Source organism: Dendropsophus ebraccatus, chromosome 8 (assembly GCF_027789765.1).
Source record: "Dendropsophus ebraccatus isolate aDenEbr1 chromosome 8, aDenEbr1.pat, whole genome shotgun sequence".
Taxonomy (NCBI): domain Eukaryota; kingdom Metazoa; phylum Chordata; class Amphibia; order Anura; family Hylidae; genus Dendropsophus; species Dendropsophus ebraccatus.
The window spans coordinates 80,367,390-80,392,252 of NC_091461.1; the positions used below are offsets into that span (position 1 = coordinate 80,367,390).

Genomic DNA, 24,863 nt, shown 5'->3' on the forward strand with positions numbered 1-24,863 from the left:
TTCAAAGTATTTTTGGGAAAGAAAGAACATTCTTGGTTTAGTTTTATCATGGAGGTGTGACATATAGGTTCTACCAGCCTGTAACCACTCCAGTCTGTTACTATCTGTGGGTTGGGCAATAAATATCTCCTCCCTATGCCTACAGCGAGAAGCGAGGTCATCCTCCTGTCTGGCTGTCTCTCTTTTGATGTAAGATATAGAGGATTGGATACAGCCCCGAAGGTATGCCTTCAGGGAGTCCCAAAAAGCAGAGTGATTATCATCAAGCCTGTTATCAGTTAAGAACATCTGTAGCTGATCAGGTATTCTATCATTTTCCTGCATGAGAGACAGCCAGAAAGGATGTATTTTACGCGGGCCTCTGTTCGCCATACCTGGCAAGATATTGAAATCCGCCAATAGAGGTGAGTGGTCTGATATACCTCTCGGCAGGTGGGAGATGGAGTCTAGAACAGAATTGATAGCTGGATTTCCAAACATATAATCCAATCTAGATAGGGAATTTCTACCCGGTGTGTGGCAGGTATATTCAGAGGCATGCGGATCTCTGGATCGCCACAAATCTATCCAGCCAAGTTCCTCAGTGAACTGTTGAAAGGGAGAGGGTTGAGAGGGGGAAGGGGCAGGCTGGGATGGATATAGCTTGTCACGGCTGACGTCCCATAGCATATTAAAGTCTCCCATGCACAGAAACAGAGATTGGGGATACATTGCAGCAAAGTTAGCGGCATCGTGCAAAAGTTGCAGGTTCGCCGGGGGAGGCAGGTATAGTGCAATAATAACCACTGGCTGTGTCTCCAACCATCCTTGAACAAATAAGGCTCTACCTTCAGGGTCCTTAAACAGTCGACCTGGTTCCCATCTAACAGTCGCTCCGCATAGTTTAACCCGTTAAATGCCGCTGTATCATGACAGCGGCATCTAATGGGTTCCGGTGGCTGCCGTGTGATACTCGCGTGATTGGAGGTCCTGCGACGCTGTCCGGTCCCCTGATTGTCTCCATGCACTTTGCTGACAGGCATGGCTGAGCTCATTGCCTGTCAGCATGATGCATAATACAATACACTGCACTACAATATTAGTGCAGTGTATTATATCAGTGATCAGAGATCACTGTTCAGTATTTACATTAGTGCACAGTAATGTACGCTAGTGTAAAAGTAAAAAAAAAAAAAGTGCACCAAAATACCCCCCATAATAAAAATGCATTACATTCTCTATACACAAAAAAACGTTACATAAAACAGATCGTTATGACCTAATCTATAAAACTATCAATAATTATATCGCACGACTCATGCAGTAAAAAAAAAAAAATTTAAAAACTGTACCAAAATAGCTGTATTTTATCAATCCACTTTAGAAAATACGTCATGGGGCGTGGCTTAGCTATGGAGCTGTGAAGACGTACTTCGCAGGAGCTCCGTGCCAGTGGCCGTTTCAGCCTTTAAAACCGGGGCTTACCTAACTCTTATGTGATGCCCACCCGCCAGAAGACTGCAGTAGACAGCCCTCTTCGTCCAGTGACCCGTTCGGTGGCGTCCTCCGGCAGCATAGACCGCTTTTTCAGACCGGCGGGAGTCTCGGAGACCGGGAGCAATATGGCGCCCACAACCTCCTCACAGCAAAGAGCGACAGACCAGCGCGGAACCGGCCGCGTGGAAGAAGTGGGGGTGCATCGCGACACGGGGGCCATGCTGGGATCACCCCCTGACCCGTTCGGAGAGGATGGGAGCTTCCTGGCCAGTGTATACAATATTAGTGAAGGAAAAAAAGTGATTTGCTCACCATGTAGCCGCCAACTTCGGGTAATGAAACCCACTGTGCTCCAATTATATGGAGCAATATACTCACAGAGTCGATATGACTGGAATCTTTTTTATTTTTTTCTCTTTAAAGTAAATGCAGCAAAAAGTTAATATGCTCACAGCTGATGTTTCTCTCAGACTCGGACGCCCAAATACGTCCTCCTCGCGGACGTTTCGGAGGATACAGACTCCTCCTTCCTCATGCGCGAGGACGTAAGGGAGAGGGCGGGATTATAATGAATCAACATTTAACCCTATAGATATCGCTAGTAAGTAGTATAACATACAATATAACACAATGCTACAAATTCATTATAATACGCATGAAAGTTGGGTGGGACTAAAGGTAATAACTATTCGTACTCTATATTTACAAAAATGCACTGAAGCTACATATTTCATTGAGTCCGTTAGGACTCAATGTTTCTAATTTGGAAATCCAATATGTCTCACAACGGAGTAACCGCTTGTGGTTCTCCTCTCTGTCTGCACACAGTTCAACCTGCTCCACAATTTGCCATCGTAAATCACAGATATTATGTCGGTTTTCGGAGAAGTGTCTCGCAACCGTTGTCTCACCAAACGGTCTCTGCTCTTCATTTTTTCTACTATCATGTTTAATGTCAAACTTACGTATAGCCATTTTATGTTCGTTGAGGCTAATTTTTATCGGGCGGCTCGTCTGTCCGACATACCCTAGTCCACAGGGACATTTTAGAAGATACACCACGTTTTTATCATTACATGTAAAAAAAACCTTTCACTGGGTATTTAGTACCTTTTCTAGGATGGCTAATGTACTCCCCTTTTATGATGGCACTACAGTGTTGGCAGGATAGGCAACTAAATGTGCCTTTACGTTTACTAGCTAGAAATGTCTGTTTAGAAATTTTCTTTTTAGCTATATCGCCTCTAATTAATTTGTTACACAATGACTTATTTTTTCTATAGCAGAAAATCGGATTCTCTCTAAAGATGTTATTGTACTTCGGATCACTTTTTAGCAGATCCCAATGTTTCAAAACACTTTTTCTGATGATATCAGCATGTCGGTCATAAGTAGTACAGAATACCAATTTTTCTTTTTTGTCAGTTCTAGTATGTTTTTTCCTTAGATCATCTCTCTGTAATTTTCTTACTTCTTTTTCTGTTCTTTCAATCTCATTTTTATTATAACCCCTCTCTTCAAATTTCACCTTAATTTTCTCTGCATTTTTCTTATACTCGTTCTCAGTACTAGCTATACGTCTTGCTCTAATGAACTGTGATTTAGGTAAGCTTTTGAAGACATGGGGGGCATGTTGGCTTTCACGATGTAACATATTATTACGATCGGTTGGTTTGGAAAACATCGTTGTCTCAAACCCTGTTTCCTGTTTTATGATCTCTACATCCAAGAAATGGATTTTAACAGAGCTATATTCCAATGTAAATTTTATAGACTCGTGGCATTTATTCAAAGTCTCTACGAATGCCAATAAGGAAGATTCGTCCGACGTCCAGAGCAGGCACACGTCATCCACGTATCTCAGCCACGTGGACGACGTGGGCATGGTCGGGACGACAAACGTCTCCTCAAAGGCATGCATAAAGATGTTGGCCAAACTTGGGGCTACCGACGATCCCATGGAAACGCCATGGGTCTGCAGAAAAAAATCGTCATCAAATCTAAAATAGTTCTTACTCAAGACGAGTTCTAGCAATCCCATAAGGAAATTTATCATATTATTACTCCACTTGATATCTTTGTTTAGTTGTTCTCTGATACATGCCATGCTCTCATCTTGCGGAATGTTGGTATATAAACTCTGCACATCAAGTGTGCAGAGGTAAGTGACATCCTTACTATTTATTTGTTCCATCGCATTGAGGAAATGGCATGTATCCACGAGACATCTGTCCAATTTCTTCACAATTTCTTGTAAAAAGGAATCAACATATACTGACAAGGACTGTAGCAGCGACCCGGAGCCTGAAACGATAGGCCGCCCGGGTGGGCTGCTACAGTCCTTGTGTATCTTAGGTAGGAGATACAGAATAGGGACACGAGGGGTCTCTACATATAGGGCATCAGCTGTTTTTTGCTGAATGACGCCACCTATCACTCCTTCATTGATGAAGGAATCTACCTCTGTTTTAAACCGTATTGTGGGATCCCCCGGTAGTTTACGGTATGTTTTTACATCTGCTAGTTGGCGTAGGGCTTCAGCGACGTAGGAGGTGCGATTCTGAACTACAATCGCACCTCCCTTGTCTGCCCTTTTAATAACTATGGAGGCGTCATTCTGCAAAATATTCAAAGCTTCCATTTCATCTTTGGTCAGATTAACTTGTTTGGCAATCGCATGATCCCATAAAACATGGGCATCCTGCAACACCATCCGTTCAAACATGTTTAAAGAATCATTCTGTACAACAGGATCAAAGGAGCTTCTTTGGTATAGGGCACTAGGTATTATATCTAGGGGAGAAGTGTAACCTTTCTCAGACCTCTTTACATCAAAAAAATGGATTTTCAAACGCAGTTGCCTGCAAAATTTGTAAAAGTCAACCTGAAAATCAAATTCGGTAATGTCCTTTGTGGGGACAAACCCCAAACCCTTATTTAACACTTTGATTTCATTATCACTAAGTGTCCGGTCCGATAAGTTCACGACCAGATTTTTTTCTTTAGAAAAACACATAGTGTTTATTTTTTCTTTTTTTCTTTCACAATGCGTTTTTCTTTTCCTTTTCCTATGGTATTCTTTGGAACTATTGTCCCTTCTGATGATGTTATTCCCTCTGAATCCTCTGTAGTCTCCTCCCCTGAGGTTGTCTTCTCTAAAAAACGAATCGCTCTTTTCTTTGGTTTATATCTATTGTTAGTTTCCACAGATGTTTCTGATGAGTAGTCAGTAGACTCTCCCGGTTTATCGCCTCTCTGTTGTCTGTCCCGTCTTATTTGTCTACGTTCATCCGCCCACGTATATACGCGATTAAGTAAATAATCACGCATATCGCGTTCGAATTTAGACACTTTTCCTTGTAAGATCACACTGCGTAATTTATCAATGGCCACGTTCAAATCATCATGTATTTTCCCACTTTCTTGTATAGTTTTAGACTGTTTAATTTTTTCTTCTACGTCTCTAATTTCTTCTTTAGATTTTTCAATGGCGACTTGTAGTCGCTGGACTGTGAGAAACATTAAGTCCAGTGAATGTTGATTATTAAGAGCATACCATTTCTGATGATACTCTACATCGTCATGTAATAGAATGGGGAATAATTTGCAACGTAACCCCCTTGGGATTCGCTGAACTTTTAGGTATTCAGTAAGTGTGGAGGCGTGCAACACAAGACTTAGTTCTTTTTTCTTTAGGTTTTCCAATGATTTCACAAAGTCAGTTTTGCATTTATCCCTAGCTGAAGCTAGTGTTAATCCTGCAGATGTTGCCTGGCTGAGGATGTTAGCACGATCACTTTCCGAGAATGAGAATACATCAGCTTTACTATCTGTGAGCTTAGAGATTTCATCAAAAGACATAGTTCACATTGAACAATGGTCCCAGTGCGTTTTTTCAACAAACGGGTGGAAATCAAGCTATTTAGCAAAAGATAACACGCACTATAATGCTCATGAGCACCCTCCACACTTCCGAACTCCACCAGTCCGGATAAAGCATCCAATGTATACAATATTAGTGAAGGAAAAAAAGTGATTTGCTCACCATGTAGCCGCCAACTTCGGGTAATGAAACCCACTGTGCTCCAATTATATGGAGCAATATACTCACAGAGTCGATATGACTGGAATCTTTTTTATTTTTTTCTCTTTAAAGTAAATGCAGCAAAAAGTTAATATGCTCACAGCTGATGTTTCTCTCAGACTCGGACGCCCAAATACGTCCTCCTCGCGGACGTTTCGGAGGATACAGACTCCTCCTTCCTCATGCGCGAGGACGTAAGGGAGAGGGCGGGATTATAATGAATCAACATTTAACCCTATAGATATCGCTAGTAAGTATTATAACATACAATATAACACAATGCTACAAATTCATTATAATACGCATGAAAGTTGGGTGGGACTAAAGGTAATAACTATTCATACTCTATATTTACAAAAATGCACTGAAGCTACATATTTCATTGAGTCCGTTAGGACTCAATGTTTCTAATTTGGAAATCCAATATGTCTCACAACGGAGTAACCGCTTGCGGTTCTCCTCTCTGTCTGCACACAGTTCAACCTGCTCCACAATTTGCCATCGTAAATCACAGATATTATGTCGGTTTTCGGAGAAGTGTCTCGCAACCGTTGTCTCACCAAACGGTCTCTGCTCTTCATTTTTTTTACTATCATGTTTAATGTCAAACTTACGTATAGCCATTTTATGTTCGTTGAGGCGAATTTTTATCGGGCGGCTCGTCTGTCCGACATACCCTAGTCCACAGGGACATTTTAGAAGATACACCACGTTTTTATCATTACATGTAAAAAAACCTTTCACTGGGTATTTAGTACCTTTTCTAGGATGGCTAATGTACTCCCCTTTTATGATGGCACTACAGTGTTGGCAGGATAGGCAACTAAATGTGCCTTTACGTTTACTAGCTAGAAATGTCTGTTTAGAAATTTTCTTTTTAGCTATATCGCCTCTAATTAATTTGTTACACAATGACTTATTTTTTCTATAGCAGAAAATCGGATTCTCTCTAAAGATGTTATTGTACTTCGGATCACTTTTTAGCAGATCCCAATGTTTCAAAACACTTTTTCTGGATGACGTGTGCCTGCTCTGGACGTCGGACGAATCTTCCTTATTGGCATTCGTAGAGACTTTGAATAAATGCCACGAGTCTATAAAATTTACATTGGAATATAGCTCTGTTAAAATCCATTTCTTGGATGTAGAGATCATAAAACAGGAAACAGGGTTTGAGACAACGATGTTTTCCAAACCAACCGATCGTAATAATATGTTACATCGTGAAAGCCAACATGCCCCCCATGTCTTCAAAAGCTTACCTAAATCACAGTTCATTAGAGCAAGACGTATAGCTAGTACTGAGAACGAGTATAAGAAAAATGCAGAGAAAATTAAGGTGAAATTTGAAGAGAGGGGTTATAATAAAAATGAGATTGAAAGAACAGAAAAAGAAGTAAGAAAATTACAGAGAGATGAAATAAGGAAAAAACATACTAGAACTGACAAAAAAGAAAAATTGGTATTCTGTACTACTTATGACCGACATGCTGATATCATCAGAAAAAGTGTTTTGAAACATTGGGATCTGCTAAAAAGTGATCCGAAGTACAATAACATCTTTAGAGAGAATCCGATTTTCTGCTATAGAAAAAATAAGTCATTGTGTAACAAATTAATTAGAGGCGATATAGCTAAAAAGAAAATTTCTAAACAGACATTTCTAGCTAGTAAACGTAAAGGCACATTTAGTTGCCTATCCTGCCAACACTGTAGTGCCATCATAAAAGGGGAGTACATTAGCCATCCTAGAAAAGGTACTAAATACCCAGTGAAAGGTTTTTTTACATGTAATGATAAAAACGTGGTGTATCTTCTAAAATGTCCCTGTGGACTAGGGTATGTCGGACAGACGAGCCGCCCGATAAAAATTAGCCTCAACGAACATAAAATGGCTATACGTAAGTTTGACATTAAACATGATAGTAGAAAAAATGAAGAGCAGAGACCGTTTGGTGAGACAACGGTTGCGAGACACTTCTCCGAAAACCGACATAATATCTGTGATTTACGATGGCAAATTGTGGAGCAGGTTGAACTGTGTGCAGACAGAGAGGAGAACCGCAAGCGGTTACTCCGTTGTGAGACATATTGGATTTCCAAATTAGAAACATTGAGTCCTAACGGACTCAATGAAATATGTAGCTTCAGTGCATTTTTGTAAATATAGAGTACGAATAGTTATTACCTTTAGTCCCACCAAACTTTCATGCGTATTATAATGAATTTGTAGCATTGTGTTATATTGTATGTTATACTACTTACTAGCGATATCTATAGGGTTAAATGTTGATTCATTATAATCCCGCCCTCTCCCTTACGTCCTCGCGCATGAGGAAGGAGGAGTCTGTATCCTCCGAAACGTCCGCGAGGAGGACGTATTTGGGCGTCCGAGTCTGAGAGAAACATCAGCTGTGAGCATATTAACTTTTTGCTGCATTTACTTTAAAGAGAAAAAAATAAAAAAGATTCCAGTCATATCGACTCTGTGAGTATATTGCTCCATATAATTGGAGCACAGTGGGTTTCATTACCCGAAGTTGGCGGCTACATGGTGAGCAAATCACTTTTTTTCCTTCACTAATATTGTATACATTGGATGCTTTATCCGGACTGGTGGAGTTCGGAAGTGTGGAGGGTGCTCATGAGCATTATAGTGCGTGTTATCTTTTGCTAAATAGCTTCCTGGCCAGCTCTTCAATGACGCAGCCCCTGGTGCAACGGGACTCACCAGCCGGTGTGGTCCAGTCAGAGCTGCAGCTCCTCCGCAACCTGATCCAGGCTCTGCCATCTAAACGGGACCTGGACGCGGTGGTACAGCGTATAGAAGCGGCGCAACGACAGGCCCTGACTGAGGTGCGTGAGGAGGTTGACGCCGTGGCCGCCAGAACAACAGCCGCGGAGGACGCCATTGCAGCTTTGACCACGCGGGTCTCGGAGCTCGAAACGGAGACGGCGCAGGGGAGACGCCAAGCACAGACCCTAACATTGCTCCTGGACGAACAGGAGAACCGGGGCAGGCGGAACAATGTCCGCATCAAGGGTCTGCCGGACAGGGGCCCCCGAGAGGACCTTCTACCCCGAGTCACTGCTCTGTTCAACCAGGTTACGGGGCGCCCCACGGAAGCAACGTTCACTGTGGACCGGGTACACCGCGTGGCCAGGTACCAACAAGACTCAGGTACCCCGAGAGACATTTTATGTCGCTTGCACTATTTCACTGAGAATGAAGCGGTACTTAAAGCTGCCAGGGAAATGGAGGGGGACATTGTGTTTGAGGACACTGTGATTAGACTGTTCCCGGACATCTCAGCCAGGACACTTTACATGAGATGACTCCTTCAACCCCTATTGGCTTGTATCAGGGAGCAAAGCGCCTCCTACCGCTGGGGCCACCCATTTCACGTAGTGGTGCGGAGGGAGGAACGCACTTACGTCATCCGTACGCCTGACGACTTGCCGGGTCTGTTTACCTTCCTTAACATTCCACCTGTATCCGTCCCAACTGGCTCGCGGTGGACCGCGCTCCTGCCCCTCCACAGAGATCCCGCACTAGAGGGGGCACCCGACGCCGGCGAAACAGCTCCTCATCTCCCCAAAGGGATGCTCCCATGGGCCCTGACCTGTCTGTCGGTCTCCCGCAGGAGGCCTAACCGCTGGAAGCTGATCTCTGCTTGGGAGGCAGGCGGCTTCACATTACTCGGGGATTAGAGAGGACTCGGGCAACTGACCATCCGCGGGAAGTGACCAGCGTCATTGGACGGCTTGAGAGGGTTTAAGGGGTTTGGACATTGTATTGCCCTGTGTTATCTACTGTAGCCCAGGGACTGTTATCCGGCCCCCTCCCTAATTACTTCTACCTAGCTGCCTGACAGTGCCCTACGCCCGTTCCATGTAGGGGGCGGGGACTCCTCCCGTGTCACCCCTAGAGTTGACGAGGGCCAGCAGTACCCCCCCCCCTCCCCCCTCACCCCTCAGGACGCGAGAAAAGCCTTTCTCATGGAACGCTCCTACCCGGAGTGGCTACAACCCCCCTGTTATGTTATGTCATGCTGTGTCCTGTGTCCCCTCCTATCCCCCATCTTGCCAACACCCCCATAGCTGATCTCCTAAGTGTGACTTATTGTTCTTTCCTCTGGTTGTTATTAGCATATTGATGTTGACCCAAGGTTTAAGTATGGTGCCCTGCCGGGAATTGGGGACAGCTTCTCCCTGACCTTAAGGGGAAGACGGACCTAATCCTGGCAGAGTTTTTATGGTTCAGTAAGACGGTCCCTGGCCACGGACCTCCCCCATGGTTTTCCACCACCTCACTTTCAACTCCATCTAGGGTTCCTTTTGGGCCCCCTAGTGGATACTTCTTCTGGGCATAGCCCTCTTCTCAGTCTTCTTTCTTTCTATTCTTTCCCTCTCCCCTGACCTACTTCTCCCTCTATACCCCCCCCCCTCTTACGTTCTTCTCCTTCCCCTCTCTTGCCCCCTCCTTTCTCTTCCTCTCTCCTCACATTCTCCCCTATCCCCTCTTCCCTTGCGACCCCCCACCCACCAGTGATGGCCTCTCCGGCCGCACCTCTCAGAGTGGGCACCCTCAATGTAAAAGGTCTCCATGACCCGGGGAAGAGATCTATCCTCATGAACCTCCTGAGGAAACAAAAGCTACAGGTGGTCTTCTTACAGGAGACTCATCTTACTGCCACTAATCAAATCACTTTCGCTAACTCTTCCTTTCCTTTTTCGTATCACAGTTTTTCACCGAATCCCAAAGCATGTGGTTCCTGTATTCTGATATCCAAAAATTTGCCGTGGGAACATATGGAGACTTCTTGTGATGATGCAGGTAGGATGGTGCTCCTTAAGGGCCGCATCGCGACACACACCTTCACATTCGCCACCCTCTATCTACCCAATGTAAACAAGGGATCAGCCCTGACACGGATGTTGGACACACTAGAGGACTTTGCTGAGGGGACTTTAGTGCTGGGGGGGGATCTGAACATCGCCCTGGATCCCAGACTAGATACCTCCGCGGGGTCCTCCCACATAAGCAAGTCTGCCCTAAGACGGATCCGACTGACTCTACATGAACACAGGCTAGTCGACGTTTGGCGCATTTGCCATCCCGCTGACAAAGACTTCACGTTTTATTCCGCTCCCCACGACTCATATTCCAGGCTGGACTACTTCCTGCTGCGCCACGGCAACCTTCCGCTCCTTCTACAGACACACATAGATAGCATAACTTTTTCAGACCACACCTTAGTGGTTGTGTCTCTAGAGCTACCTTTCCTACGGTCACCACAGTGGCAGTGGCGTCTCAATGGTTCGTTACTACAGGACGTGGTGGTGCAGCAGGAGATTAAGACTAGATTGGATTCCTACTTTCCCGAAAACGACACACCTGAGGTCTCCCCAATGTCTGTATGGGAAGCGCACAAATGTGTTATCAGGGGAGTATTGGTGAAGCATGGGGCACGGATGAAAAAAGAGAGGTCGCTCAAAACGGAACGCCTCTTGGCTCAACTGAAAGTCCTGGAAACAGCCCATAAGAGTGCTCTGTCAGCTGATTCTAAAGGACAGCTTCTGTCCAAAAGAGAAGAACTCAGAGCACATCTTATTCACAATGCCAAGGCTACCCTCTCTAAATGCAGACGCTATTACTATGAACATGGCAACAAACCAGGGAGGGCTTTAGCCAGGGCGCTGCGCACACAACAACTTCGCTCCTACGTCCCGGTAATACGGTCGGAGTCCCAGACCCCCATACACGTCCCTTCCGGCATTGCAGGAGAGTTTCGGGCGTACTATGCCAAGCTCTATTCAGTGGACGATGCCAATCCCGCTACGGAGAGTAGTGACTTTGCAGGCCGCATTAAAAGATATCTAACTGAGTCGGGAATGCCCCGACTAGATGAGTCGATAACTGAGACCCTTGAGAGACCCATTTCTACCGAGGAATTTATCTCGGCAATCAAAGAAACCCAGACAGGGAAGGCCCCTGGCCCTGACGGGTTCACCCTAGCCTATTATAAGAGATTCCAGTCCCAATTGGCCCCTTTTTTTACTAAAGCCTTCAACACAGTCTCCGAGCTGGGGGAGGTGCCCATGGACTCCACACGTGCACACATATCAGTCATTCCGAAGGAAGGAAAGGATAACACATTATGTAGTAATTACCGCCCAAATTCCCTTCTCAACGTAGACCTAAAACTGTTCACAAAAATCCTTGCCTCTAGACTGGCGCAGACACTGAGGACGGTCGTTCACCCTGACCAGGTGGGCTTCATGCCCGGAAGGGAAGCCAGGGACAACACCATGAGGGCGATTGCTCTTCTCCATAGGGCCAAATCTCTTGACATGCCTTTAATGCTATTGTCTACGGACGCAGAGAAGGCGTTTGATAGAGTCAATTGGTCCTTCATGGTGGAGTCCCTGCGATATTTGGGCCTGGGCCCAAAATTCCTGAAATGGGTCTCGGCATTGTATAGTGGCCCTACTGCACGGGTCAGGGTGAACGGCCTCCTGTCTGATGAATTCCCCATTAAAAACGGCACCAGACAGGGGTGCCCGCTTTCCCCGCTCATCTTCATACTTACGCTAGAACCACTCCTTTGCCACATACGATCCAATGTGGATGTGGGGGGATACCGGTGGGTGGACACACTCACAAAATTGCTGCCTACGCAGATGATTTACTGTTTTTTGTGTCCAACCCGTCGGTGTCCCTCCCCTCCCTCATGAGGGAACTGGAGGAATATGCCCATGTTTCCAACTTTAAGATAAATTTTGCTAAATCCGAGGCGATGAATGTGGGGCTCCCAGACAGAACAGTAGTGGCGCTGCGCGAGTCCTTTAGTTTCAAATGGGCCAGAGAGGCGATTAAATACCTAGGGATCTTGCTTCCTTCCGACTTGCGTAAGCTATACTCCCTAAATTTTCCACCAATGTTATCCAAATTGCAGTCACAGTGTGCCGTGTGGACCAGGGGGTACTTCTCCTGGTTTGGTAGATGTGCCATTTTCAAAATTTCCTTGTTACCCCGTCTCCTTTATCTATTCCAATGCGTGTCGGTCAACATTCCCAACTCCTTTTTTAAGGCGCTCACGTCCCTACAAATACGCTTTATCTGGAATAACAAACCTGCCCGACTAAAACGGACAATGCTGTGTAGACCCAAATCACAAGGGGGAGTGGGACTCCCAGACTTCCGCCTGTACCATCGGGCAGCGTTGTTAACCAGGGCAGTGGATTGGTGCAGACACGCTGATAGCAAACCTTGGGTTACAGTGGAGCAATCATTCACGCCCATTCCACTGGCCTGCCTTCCTTGGCTACACCCACCCAATCTGCCAGCATTGCGTTCCCACCCTACTATTGGGCCCACTGTCCAGGCGTGTGCGTGTTCCGTGAGTCGGTCTTTTCTGCTCCCCCACAGATCCGCCTGTTTCCCGGTGCTTGGCAACCCCGCCTTCCCTGCGAGCCTGGAGGACTCGGTTTTCCGCTCCTGGGCGAGGGCGGGCAGGTTCCGGATCACCTCTTTCCGCTCGGGTTCGGAGTGGATGACCCCGGCTGCACTGGGGATCTGGCGCATTAATCAACTCCGTCACTTCCTGCACACCCTCCCCTTGGCTTCAACATTTGCGACTTCTTACACTGCCTTTGAACTCCTATGTGTAGAGGAAGGCCCGCTGCGGCATACTTTGTCATTGACTTACTCCTTGCTAATCTCTCCTCCTGACCCTTCCCCCCCCTGACTTTTTGCTTAAGTGGGAGGCAGATTTGAACCTTACACTGTCCGAGCCCCAACGGGACAGAATACTCACCTTAGTTCATAGGTCCTCAGTGTGCTCCAACTTCCAAGAAGCAGGGTACAAGATACTTACCCGTTGGTACCGGGTGCCAGCCAGGCTTCATGCTATCTGGCCGAATGTTGACCCTCTGTGCTGGCGATGCGGCTCTGCCATTGGTACACACCTACACATCTTCTGGTCCTGTCCGGTTTTATCTCCTTTCTGGAGTACGGTCCGACAGGTAATCAAGAAGGTGACGGGGACCTCCTTTGAGCTTTCTCCGGCACTCTTCCTCCTGCATCATTGCCCGCTTCCCATTCATCTCTACAAGAAGTCCTTGTTAAGATTTCTGGTCATGGCTGCCAGAGCTTGTATCCCACTGCTTTGGAAGAAACCCTCGGCACCCCCGACATCCTTGTGGATAACGAAGGTGAATGACATTATGCACATGGAAGACTTAACATCTTCCCTTCACGAACAGAATGCCAAATTCACAACAACCTGGTTCGCTTGGTTGGAATTTAGGGGTTCCCATGATTATCTGAGGCTGGTGAGTGATGACACTCCAGACACTGGATAGACGATCCCCCCCCCGAAATGCCCGGTCTGGCCGATAGCTTTGGACCACTCGGACTAGGCCTGCCTGGGTGGTGGGGCGGGAGAGGCTACGCTCCATTCCCCTACCTTTCCCATCCCCATCCCTCCTCCCTTCTTTCCTCCCTCCTTCCTCCACCCTTCTTGCTCTTCTCACTGTTCTCTTCCCTCCCCGTCTAGCACCTATGCTTTCTCTTCTCCCCCTATGTTCTTCCTTTAAGGACAGGGGGGCCCCTCCTCGGAGGGAATCTATTTGGAAAAACTTGGTGGATCCGGGGTGGGGGTCGGGATGGGCCTCCTAACCTGGGGACGACCATCACGAATAGTAATAGTGACAGGGCACTTGTAGGGGGCATTGCTATAAACACGATGCAGATTGGTGTACACAGTTCGAGTCTCCTATTGGACATTGTTTAATTTAGGTAACAAATATGGTTTCTTTCATTTTTCTTCTCGCTCTGTCTTGATTGTCATTGTACGTCTCCGGGAGGCGGGGGGGTTGTCCCCGCACCTCCACTCTTGTTGATCCCAAAAATAAAGAATTTAAAAAAAAAGAAAATACGTCATAAATGAGATCAAAAAGTTAAATATATGTAAAACTAGGTATCAATAGAAACTACACATCTTTCCGCAAAAAATAAGCCCAAAACCAGCTCTGTTGCGCAAAAGATAAGAATGATATGGATCTTGCAATGTGGCGACAGTTTTTGCTACGAAGATAGTTTCCATTGCGCCAAAGTGGTAATAGTTAAAAAAAAAACTACACAAATTTAGTATCGCCGTAACCATAATGACCCAGAGAATACATGTATTATGTTATTAGTGACCGCTGATACGGATTTCTACGGGAGTCACTAATGGGCTCTATTCTGCTGCCATCAGCTCTTTATGGAGATGGCACAGAATAGTGCATCGGTGCCAGTAAGGCCCGCAGAGTGTGGTGGGGTCAGTCCCGGTTGGTCCCCACACCGCAGGGCTGTGGAGTCGGAGCTAGTTTTGGCTGGAGTTGGAGTCGGAAAAAAAAATATACCGACTCCAGTTTAAAAAAAATCTTTAAAAAATGTAGAATTTAATTTTGATATGAATTTTACAAGTTTTGCTCGTGAATATATATTACTAGAAAATGTACCCAGCGCTGCCCGGGTATAAAGTGTCAGTGTGTTAATTAGATTTGTTCTAAGGTGCCCAGGAGGCCAAGCTAAAGGTATTGTTTCATCTGAGTTAATCAGTGGAATTAGTATATACCTGTAGTGCATAGTTGGCGGGGTTCTGTATACCCACAATGTATAGTTTTTAGGTGTCTAGCATATCTGTAGTGCATAGTTGGGGGGGCTGTATACCTATAGTGTATAGTTGGGGGGGTCCTGTATACCTGTAATGTGTAGTTGGGGGGGGGGCTGTATACCTGTAGTGTATAGTTGAGGGAGGTCCTGTATACCTGCAGTGTACAGTTGGTGAAGGTCCTGTATACCTGTACTGTATAGTTCGGGGGTCCTGCATACCTGTAGTATATAGTTGGTGCTGTATACCTGTAATGTATAGTTGGTGGAGGTCTTGTATACCTGTAGTTTATGGTTTGAGGGTCCTGTATACCTGTAGTGTATAATTGGTGGAGGTCTTGTATACCTGTAGTATATATTTCGGGGGTCCTGTATACCTGTAGTGCATAGTTTGAGGGTCCTATATAACTGTAGTATAGAGTTGTTGGAGGTCCTGTATACCTGTAGTGTATAGTTTGGGGTCCTATATACCTGTAGTATATAGTTGGTGGAGTTCGTTTATACCTATAGTATATAGCTTTGGGGTCCTGTATACATGTAGTATAGAGTTGGTGAAGGTGCTGTATACCTGTAGTATAGAGTTGGTGTAGGTCCTGTATACCTGTAGTGTATAGTTTGGGGTCCTATATACCTGTAGTATATAGTTGGTGGAGTTCCTGTATACCTGTAGTGTATTGTTTTGTGGTCATGTATACCTGTAGTGTATAGTTTGGGGTCCTGTATACCTGTAGTATATAGTTGGTGGAGGTCCTGTATACCTGTAGTGTATAGTTTGGGGTCCTATATACCTGTAGTGTAAAGTTTGGGGTCCTGTATACCTGTAGTATATAGTTGGTGGAGGTCCCGTGCACCTGTAGTGTATAGTTTTGGGGTCCTGTATACCTGTAGTGTCCTGTATACCGGCAGGGTCGTATTTACCATAAGGCACCCATGGTCTGGTGCGTAGGGTAGCACCTTGCAGAGGGGCAGTACCCTCCCGTTCAGACTTGCCAGAAAATCTGGTGTCTTTTCGAGGGGGGTATGGCGGTATTGGTCAGGTCTGGTATAGCTGTGTTATTTAGTCACAGTATGGCTGTATTGGTCAGGTCTGGTATGACAGTGTTATCCAGTCACAGTATGGTGGTATTGGTCATGTCTAGTATGGCGGTGTTCTCCAGTCACAGTATGGCGGTATTGGTCAGGTGTTGTATGGCAGTGTTATCCAGTCACAGTATGGCAGTATTGGTCAGGTCTGGTATGGTATGGCAGTGTTATCCAGTCATAGTATGGCGGTATTGGTCAGGTCTGGTATGGCAGTGTTATCCAGTCACAGTATGGCGGTATTGGTCAGGTGTGGTATGACAGTGTTATCCAGTTACAGTATGGCGGTATTGGTCAGGTCTGGTATAGCAGATTTTTCCAGTCATAGTATGGTGGTATTGGTTAGGTGTGTTATGACAGTGTTATCCAGTCACAGTATGGCGGTATTGGTCATGTCTGGTATGACAGTGTTATTCAGCACAGTATGGGGGTATTGGTCAGGTCTGGTATGGCAGTGTTATCCAGTCACAGTATGGCGGTATTGGTCAGGTCTGGTATGACAGTATTATCCAACACAGTATGGCGGTATTGGTCAGGTCTGGTATGACAGTGTTATTCAGCATAGGATGGTGGTATTGGTCAGGTCTGGTATGGCAGTGTTATCCAGTCACCGTATGGTGGTATTGGTCAGGTCTGGTATGACAGTGTTATCCAGCACAGTATGGCGGTATTGGTCAGGTCTGGTGTGGCAGTGTTACCCAGTCACAGTTTGGTATACCTGTAGTGCCCTGTATATACATGTACTGTATAGATGGAGTAGGAGGTCCTGTATACATGTACTGTATAGATTGAGTAGGGGGCCCTGTATATACATGTACAGTATAGATGGAGTAGGGGGCCCTGTATATACATGTACAGTATAGATGGAGTAGGGGGTCCTGTGTACATGTACTGTATAGATGGAGTAGGGGGTCTACCAGTTATTACTGTGGATGTTGTGAGGCAGCTTCCCTAGCAACCATTACTCCCTATGAAAATGAAAGCAGTAATCCTATTGGTTGCTAAGGCTTCAACTGCCGTGTCTGCTGCAGCTAATTATATCACCTGTGTTTGCAGTGAGGAGATTTTCCCATTCATCTTTATGGGGCGCTCTTTCCCCTCCCCCTCCCCTCCTGTACATCTGGCGGGGACGGGACATTCGCAATAACCTTCCCGGGCACCCAATGTATCTGTGTGCCAAATTTGGGGTCAAACGGTTCAGGCGTTTGGAAGTCCATTTGGGACAGACAGACAGACAGACAGACTTTCATTTTTATTATATAGACTAGAAAATGTACCCGGCGCTACCCGGGTATAAAGTGTCAGTGTGTTAATTAGATTTGTTCTAAGGTGCCCAGGAGGCCAAGCTAAAGGTATTGTTTCATCTGAGTTAATCAGTGAAATTAGTGTATACCTGTAGTGCATAGTTGGAGGTGTTCTGTATACCCACAATGTATAGTTTTTAGGGGTCTCGCATATCTGTAGTGTATAGTTGGGGGGGTCCTGTATACCTGTAATGTGTAGTTGGGGGGCTGTATACCTGTAGTGTATAGTTGAGGGAGGTCCTGTATACCTGCAGTGTATAGTTGGTGAAGGTCCTGTATACCTGTACTGTATAGTTTGGGGGTCCTGTATACCTGTAGTATATAGTTGGTGCTGTATACCTGTAATGTATAGTTGGTGGAGGTCTTGTATACCTGTAGTATATAGTTCGGGGGTCCTGTATACCTGTAGTGCATAGTTTGAAGGTCCTGTATAACTATAGTATAGAGTTGGTGGAGGTCCTGTATACCTGTAGTGTATAGTTTGGGGTCCTATATACCTGTAGTATAGAGTTGGTGAAGGTGCTGTATACCTGTAGTATAGAGTTGGTGGAGTTCCTGTATACCTGTAGTGTATAGTTTTGGGGGCCTGTATACCTGTAGTGTATAGTTTGGGGTCCTGTATACCTGTAGTATATAGTTGGTGGAGGTCCTGTATACCTGTAGTGTATAGTTTTGGGTTCCTGTATACCTGTAGTATATAGTTGGTGGAGGTCCCATGCACCTGTATTGTATAGTTTTGGGGTCCTGTATACCTGTAGTGTCCTGTATACCGGCAGGGTCGTAATTTACCATTAGGCACCCATGGTCTGGTGTGTAGGGTAGCACCTTGCAGAGGGGCAGTACCCCCCCGTTCAGACTTGCCAGAAAATCTGGTGTCTTTTCGAGGGGGGTATGGCGGTATTGGTCAGGTCTGGTATGGCAGTGTTATTTAGTCACAGTGTGTCGGTATTGGTCATGTCTGGTATGGCGGTATTAGTTAGGTCTGGTGTGGCAGTGTTCTCTAGTCACAATGTGGCGGTATTGGTCAGGTCTGGTATAGTGGTGTTATCCAGTCACAGTATGGCGGTATTGGTCAGGTGTGGTATGGCAGTGTTATCCAGTCACAGTATGGCAGTATTGGTCAGGTCTGGTATGGCAGTGTTATCCAGTCATAGTATGGCGGTATTGGTCAGGTCTGGCAGTGTTATCCAGTCACAGTATGGCGGTATTGCTCAGGTCTGGTATAGCAGTTTTTTCCAGTCATAGTATGGTGGTATTGGTCAGGTGTGTTATGACAGTGTTACCCAGTCACAGTATGGTAGTATTGGTCAGGTCTGGTGTGGCAGTGTTATCCAGTCATGGTATGGTGCTATTGGTCAGGTCTGGTATAGCGGTGTTATCCAGTCACAGTATGGCGGTATTGGTCAGGTCTGATATGATGGTGTTATCCAGTCACAGTATGGTGGTATTGGTCAGGTCTGGCAGTGTTATCCAGTCACAGTATGGCGGTATTGGTGAGGTCTGGTATAGCAGTTTTTTCCAGTCATAGTATGGTGGTATTGGTCAGGTGTGTTATGACAGTGTTACCCAGTCACAGTATGGCGGTATTGGTCAGGTCTGGTATGGCAGTGTTATTTAGTCACAGTGTGTCGGTATTGGTCATGTCTGGTATGGAGGTGTTATCCAGTCACAGTATGGCAGTATTGGTCAGGTCTGGTGTGGCGGTGTTCTCCAGTCACAATGTGGCGGTATTGGTCAGGTCTGGTATAGTGGTGTTATCCAGTCACAGTATGGCGGTATTGGTCAGGTGTGGTATGGCAGTGTTATCCAGTCATAGTATGGCAGTATTGGTCAGGTCTGATATGGCAGTGTTATCCAGTCATAGTATGGCGGTATTGGTCAGGTCTGGCAGTGTTATCCAGTCACAGTATGGCGGTATTGGTCAGGTCTGGTATAGCATTTTTTTCCAGTCATAGTATGGTGGTATTGGTCAGGTGTGTTATGACAGTGTTACCCAGTAATAGTATGGTAGTATTGGTCAACTCTGGTGTGGCGGTGTTATCCAGTCATGGTATGGTGGTATTGGTCAGGTCTGGTATAGCGGTGTTATCCAGTCACAATATGGCGGTATTGGTCAGGTCTGATATGATGGTGTTATCCAGTCAGTCACAGTATGGTTGTATTGGTCAGGTCTGGTGTGGCGGTGTGACCCAGTCACGGTATGGTAGTATTGGTCAGATCCAGTATGGCGGTGTTATCCAGACACAGTGTGGCGGTATTGGTCAGGTCTGGTATGGCAGTGTTATCCAGTCACAGTATGGCGGTATTGGTCAGGTCTGGTTTGGCAGTGTTATCGAGCACAGTATGGCTGTATTGGTCAGGTCTGGTGTGGCAATGTTACCCAGTCACAGTTTGGTATACCTGTAGTGCCCTGTATATACATGTACTGTATAGATGGAGTAGGGGGTCCTGTATATACATGTACTGTATAGATGGAGTAGGGGCCCTGTATATACATGTACAGTATAGATGGAGTAGGGGGCCCTGTATATACATGTACAGTATAGATGGAGTAGGGGGCCCTGTATATACATGTACAGTATAGATGGAGTAGGGGGCCCTGTATATACATGTACTGTATAGATGGAGTAGGGGGTCTACCAGTTATTACTGTGGATGTTGTGAGGCAGCTTACCTAGCAACCACAACTCCCTGTGAAAATGAAAGCTGTAATCCTATTGGTTGCTAAGGCTCCAACTGCCGTTTTCACTGGGCAAAGCTGCAGCTAATTATATCACCTGTGTTTGCAGTGAGGAAATTTTCCCATTCATCTTTATGGGGCGCTCTTTCCCCTCCCCCTCCCCTCCTGTACATCTGGCGGGGACGGGACCTTCGCTAAAACCTTTCCGGGCACCCAATGTATCTGTGTGCCAAATTTGGGGTCAAACGGTTCAAGCGTTTGGAAGTCCATTTGGGACAGACAGACAGAAGGACAGACTTTTATATCACTGTGTGACCCCTCTCTATATCACTATGTGTGACCCCTCTCTATATCACTATGGCTGACCTCTATATCACAGGTATCTGGCATTGTTAGCAGTGTTTCTTTAACCCCTTCGTGCTGCAGCTAGTTTGGGCCTTAATGACCAGGCTAATTTTTCAAAATCTGACCTGTCTCACTTTATGCTCTTATAGCTCAGTGATGCTTTAACGTATGCTAGCGATTCTGAGATTGTTTTTTTTCGTCACATATGGCACTTTATGTTAGTGGCAAAATTTGGTCACTACTTTGTGTGTTTTTTGTGAAAAACATCAAAATATCATGAAAAATTAAAAAAATTTGCATTTTATGAACTTTGAAATTCTCTGCTTCTAAAAAAAGAACGTTGTAGCACATAAATTAGTTACTAAGTCACATTACCAATATGTCCTCTATTCTGGCATAATTTGGTAAACATATTTTACTTTTTTAGGGTGTTATGGGGCTTAGAAATTTATCAGCAAATTATCACATTTTCGTGAAAGTTTCCAAAACTGATATTTTTAGGGACCAGTTCTTTTTTAAAATGGATTTAGAAGTCTGGTATCCTGAAAACCCCCATAAGTGACCCCATTTTGGAAACTAGACACCTTAAAGAATTAATCTAGGGGTATAATGAGCATTTTAGCCCTACAGGGGCTGGAGGAAAGTATTCACAATTAGGCAGTAAAAAAATGGAAAATTAAAATTTTCCAATAATATATATGTTTAGATTAAAGTTTCTCATTTTCAAAAGGAACATGAGAGAAAAAGCACCCCAAAATTTGTAACGCATGTTCTCTTGAGTACAACGGTACCCCATATGTGGGCGTAAACCACTGTATGGGCACACAGCCGGGCTCAGAAGGAAGGGAGTGCCAATTAGCTTTTTCAATGCAGATTTTGCTGAAGAAGTTTCTGAGCGCCAGGTGCGTTTGCAGTGCCCCTGTAGTGTCAGCAGAGAGAAAAACCCCCATAAGTCACCCCATTTTGGAAAGTGCACCCCTCAAAGAATTCATCTTGGTGTGTGGTGACCATTTTGACCCCACAGGTATTACAGGAAAGTATTCAAAAGAAGACAATAAAAATGAAAAACTCGAATTCTTCCAATAATATGTTCCTTTAGTTTGAAATTTCTCAATTTCACGAGGAACAGGAGAGAAATGTCACCCCAATATATGTAACGCAGGTTCTCCTGAGTAGAACGGTACTCCATATGTGGGCATAAACCACTGCATGGGCACACAGCCGGGCTCAGAAAATCTGTAACGCAGGTTCTTCTGAGTAAAACGGTACCTCATGGGCAACCTGAGGTGGTTACAGGTAATCTGGGGTCGTTACGGACAACATAGGGTGGTCACGGGCAACCTGCTGTGGTTACGGCAACGTGGGGTGGTTACAGGCAACGTGGGGTGGTTACGGGCAACGTGTGGTGGTTATGGGCAACGTGTGGTGGTTATGGGCAACCTGCAGTGCTTACAGACAATCTGGGGTGGTTACGGGCAATGTGGGGTGGTTACGGATAAACTGAAGTGCTTATAGGTAATCTCGGGTGGGTTCCTGTAATCTGGCATGGTTACCGCAATTTGGAGGGGGTCATTGGCAATTTGGGGTGGTCAGAGGCAACGTGTGGTGGTCAGAGGCGACGTGGCATGGTCAGAGGCGACGTGGCGTGGTCAGAGGCGACGTGGCGTGGTCAGAGGCGACGTGGCGTGGTCAGAGGCGACGTGGCGTGGTCACGGGCAACCTGCTGTGGTCATGGGAAACCTGCTGTGGTCAGGGGCAACCTGCTGTGGTCACGGGCAACCTGCTGTGGTTACGGCAACCTGTGGTGGTTACAGGCAACGTGGGCTGGTTACAGGCAACGTGGGCTGGTTACGGGCAATCAGCTGTGCTTACAGACAATCTGGGGTGGTTACGGGCAACGTGGGGTGGTTACGGGCAACCTGCAGTGCTTACAGACAATCTGGGGTGGATACGGGCAACGTGGGGTGGTTACGGGCAACCTGCAGTGCTTGCAGACAATCTGGGGTGGTTACGGGCAACCTGCAGTGCTTACAGACAATCTGGGGTGGATACGGGCAACGTGGGGTGGTTATGGGCAACCTGCAGTGCTTACAGACAATCTGGGGTGGTTACGGGCAACGTGGGGTGGTTACGGGCAATGTGGGGTGGTTACGGATAAACTGAAGTTCTTATAGGCAATCTGGGGTGGGTACCTGTAATCTGGCATTGGCACCGCAATCTGGAGGGGGTCATTGGCAATTTGGGGTGGTCAGAGGCGACGTGCGGTGGTCAGAGGCATTGTGGCGTGTCAGAGGCAACGTGCGGTGGTCAAAGGCATCGTGGCGTGGTCAGAGGCAACGTGCGGTGGTTACGTGCAATCTGGGGGGTTACATGTAATCTGGCGAGATTACGTGGAACTTGGAAGGGTTACAGACAATCTGGGATTGTTACTGATAAACTGAAGTGCTTATAGGTAATCTGGGGGGGTTACGGGCAATCTGGAGGGGGTCACTGGCAATTTGGGGTGGTTACGGGCAACGTGCGGTGGTTACGGGCAACGTGCGGTGGTTACGGGCAACGTATGGTGGTTACGCCAACGTGCGGTGGTTGCGGCCAACGTGCGGTGGTTGCGGCCAACGTGCGGTTGTTATGGGCAACGTGCAGTGGTTACGGGTAATCTGGGGGGGGTTAGGGGTAATTTGGGAGTAAACTGCAATTATTACTATAATAAAAAGTGTGTGTTTTATTTTTTTGTATGTTTGTCACTTTTTGTACTTTATACATTCATTTTCACTGTATTACTATGATTACTGTGATATTTTCTATCACAGTAATCATAGTTCAATGACAGAGACCAAATTGGTCTCTGTCACTTTAAATTTTCAGAGCTGGCTGATTGTGGAGCGCATGCGCACTTTAAAACCAGACAGGTCGTCGAGGAGGAAGGAGCTCCAGGATCAGGTAATGTAAAAGGGGTAGGGGGGTGACTGGAGGACAGGGGTGACGGGGGGGGGGGGGTAGGGGGCGACTTGGGGGTTGGGGGGGACATCACCTTTTATCCCCTGTCACCAATCATTTATGATGACAGGGGATAAAAAGTGCCGGGATGCACGTGGCACAAGCGATTAGCGGTATATAGTATATACCGCTGATCGCTTGTACCGGGACCCCACAGGGGGATCCCCGATCACTTCCCCATGCTCTCGGCTACCTCCGGTGGCGGAGAGCATGGGGTTTTCATTCATTTTAACTTTTCCATAGCTGTGAACAGACATTAGTCTGTTCACAGCGATGGCGGCGTAGATTCACGGCGGGGGGGGAGATGAAAGGCGGCGGTGGCGGCACCGGTAATCCGTTTTACCGACGGCTGCCGCTATAACGTTAATAGCGGCGATCGTCGGTAAGGGGAGGGGGGGCGGGACGGACCCCACACACTGCCCCAACCCCTCAGCTACCTCCGGTAGCTGGGGGGATGGGGTGGGGGCTGTCCCGGCCCCGCAGCCTTATTCTCTGCCATCCCCGTAAAAAGCTGATGGCAGCAGAATAAGGACCCTTAGTGACCGCCGTAAAAAGCCGTATCGGCGGTCACTAAGGGGTTAAAGGGAACCTGTCACCCCCCATGCCGGGGTGACAGGCTCCCGACCCCCCGTTAGAGCCCCCTATACTTACCTAATCCCGCCGGGTCCCGCTTCTGGAGGTGGTCGGGTGATGAAGATCTCAGCCGCTGCAGCCCGGCGCGCGCGCTGAGAGATGAGTCCAACGCTCATAGAGAATGACGGAGCGCTGGACTCTCCCCTTTAAGTATGATGAATATTTGGTTAGAAACATAGAAGATTGTCAGCAGGAAAAGACCACCTGCTCCATCTAGTCTAGTTGTGAGTTGTTCAGGACATGAAGACTGGAGACTGGCTGCATCCACTGCACACACAGGAGAATCTGCTGTATATACAGTATTCCTTTATTCCCTCAGAAGTCGCCCCAGGATCATGTAGGACATTAGGGAGAAGCTGCTGAGCCAGTGTGATAAATAACTCCCCTGGTATATGACCGGCCATTTATGAAGGAGTCGGGAGTCTGAGTCGGTCCTGATAAAATTCAGGAGTCGGAGTTGGAGTCGGAGCTGCGGCTTACCGACTCCACAGCCCTGATTAACAGAATAACAGTGGCCACTGGTAATGGGCATTGCCGGCGCAGCTGAACGCTTTTATCTCTTCTCACCGTGAAAACATGTACCCCCACCCTGTCCCCAGGATT

General features: G+C 46.5%; 1 protein-coding gene across 2 annotated transcripts in view; it reads left to right on the plus strand.

Annotated features, from left to right (window-relative positions):
• Positions 1–24,863, plus strand: part of LOC138799483 (zinc finger protein 154-like) — a 61,295-nt gene that overhangs the window by 9,883 nt on the left and 26,549 nt on the right. Inside the window, exon 1 of one of the 2 annotated variants that reach the window (XM_069980731.1) lies at positions 20,569–20,664. The exons of the other annotated variant lie outside the window; for it this stretch is intronic. The gene's annotated coding sequence lies outside the window, so the exon portion shown is untranslated. Of the gene's footprint in view, positions 1–20,568; positions 20,665–24,863 lie in introns of those variants that run through there. 2 annotated transcript variants of the gene reach the window in all.